The sequence below is a fragment of the Lycium ferocissimum genome, chromosome 12 (assembly GCF_029784015.1).
Source record: "Lycium ferocissimum isolate CSIRO_LF1 chromosome 12, AGI_CSIRO_Lferr_CH_V1, whole genome shotgun sequence".
In the NCBI taxonomy this organism is placed as follows: domain Eukaryota; kingdom Viridiplantae; phylum Streptophyta; class Magnoliopsida; order Solanales; family Solanaceae; genus Lycium; species Lycium ferocissimum.
In genome coordinates, this window is record NC_081353.1 from 37,462,867 (window position 1) to 37,470,366 (window position 7,500).

General features: G+C 36.3%; 2 long non-coding RNA genes across 2 annotated transcripts in view; one reads left to right on the forward strand and one right to left on the reverse strand.

The window, feature by feature from the left end:
* The window catches only part of LOC132039032 (uncharacterized), a 44,146-nt gene that overhangs the window by 35,730 nt on the left and 916 nt on the right, over positions 1-7,500 (forward strand). The gene's annotated exons all lie outside the window — the stretch shown is intronic.
* On the reverse strand, positions 3,480-4,458 carry LOC132040824 (uncharacterized). Its single transcript, XR_009410793.1, has 2 exons — positions 4,139-4,458; positions 3,480-3,619 (listed from the first exon to the last, which is right to left on the reverse strand). It is a non-coding gene; the product is annotated as an uncharacterized LOC132040824 (long non-coding RNA).

Here is a 7,500-nt window from a genome sequence, read left to right on the forward strand (position 1 = left end):
CACAAACTTGAAAATGTTATGTAAAATCTTGAAAATGTAACTGTTACGCATTCTTGGAATATAATTCATAAGATCTCCTGTAATACATATGTACACAACCTTGTTTGGAAGACATGCTAGCATAATATATTGGTAATAGTTAGCAAACTACTACTACAACAACAACATACCCTGTGTAATCCCACAACACCACTAAAAATAGAGGTTTTCCCCACCGCGAATCAAGAAAATTTGTGCTATAAATATGATTTTCCCACTTCATTCCCACCAAACCAGCTCACCGAAAAACCAATGGGAAAAAGCATGATGAGAAACAGGTTCCCATTGAAACGGTGGGGAACCTTCTTATTTTTTTGAGTAAAGATACTACTATTATTTTTTCTTTTCCCACCGAACATTTTTCTGGAAAACTAGTGATCTTTTAGTTTGCATAGTAGGGGTGGGGAGGAGGAGGGGGTAGAGTATCTGTGGACCTTAACTCTACCTCTCAAGGCAGAGGGGATGTTTCCGATTGACCTTGGCTCAAATTAAAGCACACAAAAGCCGTCCGAAAAAGAAATAGCAGAAGCAAAAAAGTTAATAGTAAACAAATTATGCTAGAAAAACTAATTTAACAGTGAATATCAAAGAAAGAATCTGTTATTTATTTACTATTTGCAGATTTTATATTGGAAAGAGGAAAGAAAGAAATAGTCAGCCAAGAAGAATAGACATCAGAGATAGATGTCCCTTAAGGAAGAATTTCCTCTGATGTAGATAACATGAATTATACATTCCGACTACTATGAACATGAAAACTTAGAATAGTACATAGACTCCACATGCGTGAAGAGTTACTATCCTGAAGCCAAGTCAACATTTCATTCTTCATAAGAAGTATAACAGTACCTTAGAGCTCCGTTTATCCTGCAAAATGATCAAATGGATCAACATCCTCATTTTACATAATCAAAGAATACATTTTGTTCTGAATGAACAAGCAGCTTATATCAGAGAAAGTGCTCTAGACCATCAAACATTTATGCTTTATTTACTCAGACGGGAAAAGGATGGCAAGAAAAAGCAATGACAAAATTTTTTTATGATCGAGAAATCTGTATGGGGCCAACCCTGAGGACCAACCGCACATCTTACTAAATAACGCTGGTGAGAGAGCCGAAGCTCTTAGACACTTAAGTATGTCAAATTCAAAAGATGAAGTGGGCACCATGCTTACAGTTGTACTTCATTACCAGTGCAAATGAATGCTTCCATTTTTACTGTATCAGGGATTCTATACACCACTCAAATCCAACAATGACGGGGTGCAGAAGCAATGATTAATAGATACAAGACATATAACACTTATTTTGTGAGGACCAACTTGGACCATCTAGTGAATTAACAATACTAACATAAATCACAATATTTCAAATCTGCGATCTACTTTTTGTAACTCAAAGTTCTAACTAAGAACTAGCAGTCGATCTTTGCTCTTTCTGGACTTATATTCATTTGTCTCCAAGCATTTTTCTCTTTTCGTTATTATCTACAAATATTTTCAATTTGGCCTGAGACTAAGGTTATTGAAGATGTTTTCTTAGAAGTTCTTTATGAGCTGTGCCTGTATTACGATGGTTTTTCTGACAGCTTGTGCCATTTGACTAATGTGGCCTACAACTACAAGTACTAGTGTTGGATGAACTTGCTCACCAAGGATAAGGCAAATGGACTTATACTGATAATTGTGTCTGGAATCCAAAACTAAGATCCTCAAGTTTTTCTCCCAAACCTTAACCAATTATAATACACACACAAATATGTACCCTTCCTTAAAACAATGAATCTGCCTCTTAGCACTATTAGAATCGACATTATGCATAAAGATTAGAACATCACCTCATATTGAAGCAAGGTGAGATACTTGGCAACCCTCATTCTTATGAGTGAGAATTGTCTCAGATTCCTTTTCATCAACATTAATCCCTGTTATAGATACTGACGTGGATAACTTCTTTGCTTGGATCCTAGAGACATCTGTAACCTCTCATTAACCCAATCTCCCTATAATTTTCTTTTCGCAGTAAACAAGATGATATTTGACAACCGAGAAATCCCAATGGGCCGGCTGGCGCATGGTTTCAAACTCGGCGAATGATGGGCCAATTCCTCTACTCTTCTTCCCTTAAAGGCTTTGTTTGTGGCGGAGTTTGAGCTCGTGCCGTGTGTCTAAACCACACATCACGTTTTGCAGTCTTACTGCTAGGGAAAAATAATTGGGCCCAATCTTGAACTATATATAGCATGGCTGTGTGAGTTCAATGGTAAAGGAGTTGTCTTTGGGAGAAAGACAACTCCTTTTCAGTAGCACCTGCTGTCTTATGCTCTTCTACTCGAACAATATATATTTATATATAATTGAAGAATTTACACACACAATGCTTAACTTAAACTACTAGACTACACCCACGAACTAGAGAAATAACCAATCTGAAAACATCAATGGACCCAAGTTACTAGGAGTATTAGATATAAAACACAACATTATACATACATAAAAAGAGGTGTATCAGATTGACAACATTATACAGGCTTATAAGATTGGAACTTCAGCTTATACTGAAGCAAGGAGGTATTTCTAGCACCATTTGAATAGCCTCAAATTCCTTAGGCATCATCTCAGACTATAACAGAACGTGGAACTCTGTCATACTCACTCATCATCAACATTAATATCTCTTACAGATACCTACAAGAAAAGCTTATATACTTGTATTCCAAGGCATCATGAACCTCTAGACAACACAGTATCTTTCTGATTTCATTTTCATAGTAAGCAAGATAATCTTTGAACGGTATATAATAACATGAGTGTACTGTAAGGATACTAGGGTTACATCGAATTGAGAAGGGGGAATAATTTGGAGAATAAAGGCGGAAGTAGAGAAAAGGCCCAAAATCATACACTATCTTTGGTTTTAGATCAAAATAATACATATTCTTTCACATGGTGCATTAATAGTCCTTATTTTTTTTTATTAAAGTGGAGCACTTTTAGTCATAATCCTAACCAAGGTTAACTTTTTAACAGAGACTATTTTTCCCCTCCAAAAGTACTACTTCTCTATCGCTATGGCGCTCTGTCTTCTTTCTTGCTAAGAGAGTAATACCCAGCCCACGAAAATAGAACACCAATCCATATTCAGCCTTAATTACATCTATAGCAAAATCAGTTATTGGAAAAAATGATGTTCTTAAGAGCGCAACATTGGGAGTCAATCACTTCCTTTTTATCAAAAATAACATTTGATAGCATTTATCCAAACAATTCATTACATAGAAAAGTAAAAAGTACATTTACACATCGTAGTTACATGTATTCATGCTTTAAGATGCCCATTTGAAGGCTACATGCTACAACTCAAACACACATCATTATTAACCAAATGAAACTCTATTAAGGCACTTCGGTATTCATCTTTTTCTCTTTCAGTTTCTTAATCCCGTTTTTCATTTGTCTCTCCTTTTCACTTCTCCTAGTTATGCGTCGCCACATTCCGCATACCTCCAATTTGTTTCCGAACTCATTGATTTTCTCCAATAGCTCGAATCAATGGTAAAAGCAGCATGATCATGGTTTCTACAAGAGATAAAACACACATTAAGTACGAACCATTTTTTTGAACAAATGCAATACTACGCTAGCAACACATCTGGAAAGGAACAATTATAACTGAAGAAAGTATGCACACAATTAGTTATTCAAGTCTGAACTCCAACTATGAAACTAAGACTATGTATTGGTGCAAAAGCAGGGATGTCTCCCACCAAATCAACAGAACAAAGCTACAATTTTTATACTGAAATGCTATTTTTCATAACTCCACCCAAACTAGTGCCAAGATGTCCACTACTATCAAACAGATCCAAAGATCAATTTAGATAAATGATTCAGTGAGAAATCTTGAAAAGAGCAATATGTTTTTTTTTTTTTTTTTTCAAATATTCGTTACATTAACAGAGATTTGCAAAATCTCGACAATATCGGCTTTGCAAAATCGAACTTGGTTTTCAAACTTCTAGGTAAAAGGGAAAATAAATCCTGCATTTGTATAGAATAAAATTTGAAATCAAGGAGATCCTAATTAATATCACTTACCCATACCTTAGGGCTCTTCCTCATCAATGCAAAATGAACCCAAAAGCAGCTTATCCAAATCCCAAAAATAAAGAGCTTAATGCAGATGTGATGTGTTTTCTGTTTTGGCTCAACAGGCTGGGTATTCTCTTCGCAAGAAAGAAAACAGAGGGAAAGAGAAGCTGAACGTTTGATTAGTGTAACTTTTTAGTCTCCGTTAAAAAGTTAACCTTCGTTTGGGCGATGACTAAAAGTGCTCCACTTTGATAAAGAATTAGGACTATTAATGCATCATGTGAAAGAATATGTATTATTTTGATCTAAAATTAAAGATAGTGTGTGATTTTAGACCTTTTCTCGCGGAAGTATAGTGTAGGAAGGATCTGAGAAGTAGACGTGGATAAAAGAAAGGTAGGGATTAAGCCGGGCAGAGGAGTTAGTGGATTACATGGAGGGCCAAGATTAACCCACTTAAATGTGATCCAATGATGGGGATTAATTCTTACATGAATATATTGCACACCACAGCTGGACAGTGGCATTCAACACAAATCTGGTAATTTCATAACTGAATTTCCTCTCTTCCAATTCTCTCTCTAATCCTCTCTCTATCCTTCTTCTTCTTCCCAATTACTCTCTTCTAACCCTAATTTCACCATTACAGGTGCAATTCTAGCTCAGTACAAGTGAAGAATCCATCAACTACGTTTCCTTTACCTTAGTTACTACTGTAGAATCTTGGTTGTAATAGCAAGGGAAGAATCTTGGCACCCCTTATTCTTACAAGTGGGAATATCCTCAAATTCATTAGCTGGCAACTTCTCAGACAAAAACCCAACATGGAACTCAATCATATGAGACTCTTCATCAACACTAATCCCTGTTACAGACACCCATACAAACACCTTCTTAGCTTGTATTCCAGACACATCAGAGACTTTCCCATAACTCATTTTCCCTTTGATATCCTTTTCATAGTAAACAAGTTGATCTTTGAACTGTACATAACAAGGGTGTGTGAGTTGGACAGTAAAAGAGTTGTCTTTCGGGGAAATAGTGTGGGATTTTACATTGTTTGGGAGAAGACCTTTTGGAAGTTTGTAAAGAGGAAGGAGATCATGGACATCAACTTTATTTGGATGGCGAGGATCGAAGGATAGACAAAGGGAGAAGAAAATGCAAAGAGAGAAGAACAAGAGCTGTGACTTTGGAGAGAAGGCCATTGACAAGGCTGAGAGAGAATGAATGAATGATTGATTGAAGAGGCAGATGAAGAGAATTATATTAGGCCAAATAAGAGGTTGAGTGTCATTTTCTTATAAAGAGTATAATAGTATTTCTTGACTTAAATATGAATTTAAGTTGATAATAATACACTGAATAAAAAAAACCGAAATTATGTTAACAACTTAGGGGTCGTTTGGTTAGTGGACTCTAGTCCTGAGATTATAATTCTTGAATTAATTTATTCCATCTGTGGGATAAAATAATCTCAAGGTTGACCATATAAATTTATCATGGTCAACCAAACGATTTCAAATTTAATCTTGGATATCCCACCTTATCTCTGCATGTAAAATGACCCCATAGCATTTATTAGGTAGGTAGACGTTGAGTTTTTTTTCTCTGTTTTTGTATGTTTTTCATGGCTACTAAGTTGGTGTATTTTGTTACCTAATTATATAATTTACCAGCAGACGCATCAAATTAGAATAAGTCGCTTTATTCTACTTTAATTAAATTGAAAACAACTGACCATTAATTAGAAAAATTGAATTATTATAAACTGATTTAAGTGGTAATTGATAAAATCAATTTTATCTATTTCGCAAAGCCATATAAATATGACATTATATATACTTGAAAGTCTGTTAAACAAATAGAAAAAATAACAGCAGCTCAGATAAGTCTGTTAAATAAATAGAAAGCAATAGCTGCTCAGATAAGCAACCACAAAACTGTACTAAAACAAATTAATCTTTTTAACGATAAAGCATAAGATAGACTAACCATCACCGCCTTGAGAATGAAAACAAAAAACAATAACAAAAACGTTATAAGAATTTGCTCTGGGGCGAATACAAAAGTACAAAACTTAGCACCGACTTTGTAATATTTTTACAATAGTGATTAGAGTTGAACACAACACTTGAAGGGCTCTGTACTAGAAATCTACAACCAATACATTTGGTTGATAAAAGAATACACCTAAGAGACATATAAATCAATTGCTGGCAGAAACATAAACTCCCCCCTATACATGAGACCTATTCTTTAGCAAATCCATCCACCTACCAAATGTTAAAGCAAAGGGAGAAGCAAGCAAGGAAAAGTAAATCCTAATCTGTTAGTAATAATTATTCACCACCACCTGCCAAGATTTACACAACCCCGTCGAGCCCCTAACTATGTCACAACAACCCAAACCACCATTGCAGTGAAGACTTCAGCACGAAACGTCAAAACTTACAAAAATGAGCAAATAAAGAGTAGACACTAATGTGAGTAGAACTGCTAGTGCAAAATTGAAACTATATCTGAATTTGCAAACTGGGGCAAAATGTGGCTGGTTAGTCCCAGGCACTAGTCACACCAGCACCACCATATGGTGCAGCATACCCGCCAGGTGCACCATAGCCACTGCTGCTCATATTGGCCCCGCCATAGTAGTCTGTCACCCCTCGATTGAAAGAGGAATCTTTTCGGAAATCACGCCTGCCAAAACGATTTCCTCCACGACGATTGCCGCCTCCATGTGAAGAACGAGCAGCAAAGCGAGAGAGCTAAGCAGGTACTTCTTGGTTTGCTTCTTGCATCAGCTCAGCCAGTGATCTTGCCACCGAAGAAACGTTTTCGTTAAAGAAGGTTGTTGCTAAACCTGATTTTCCAGCTCGCCCTGTTCTTCCAATGCGGTGGTCATAATCATCAATGTCATTTGGGATGTCAAAGTTGACAACATGAGCAACATGAGGTATATCAAGACCACGTGCTGCCACATCCGTTGCAACCAAGATTGGTGTATTACCACTTTTGAAGGACCTCAGGGCGTATTCCCTTTCCTGCCAACAATGCGCAACAATAACTGATCAAGGAGGGGAATGAGAAATGAAATCCCACTTAAAACAAGCCATTTGAATGAAACGGTATAAAAGATGTCACATATCTTAAAACTAATGATTGCTAAGATACCAAGGTAGATACACCAAAGATGGAATTGCAAACCTGATTCAATTGATGAGATATATACTATTAGCTAAAAAAGGAAGCTAATTTAACCGCTCAACTTTCAGAATCTGAGATTTATTACCAACCAGACAAGGAATCTGCTATAGCAGAGATGATGTTGGACAACACAAGGCCCCAAAATATCACAATGGTATACA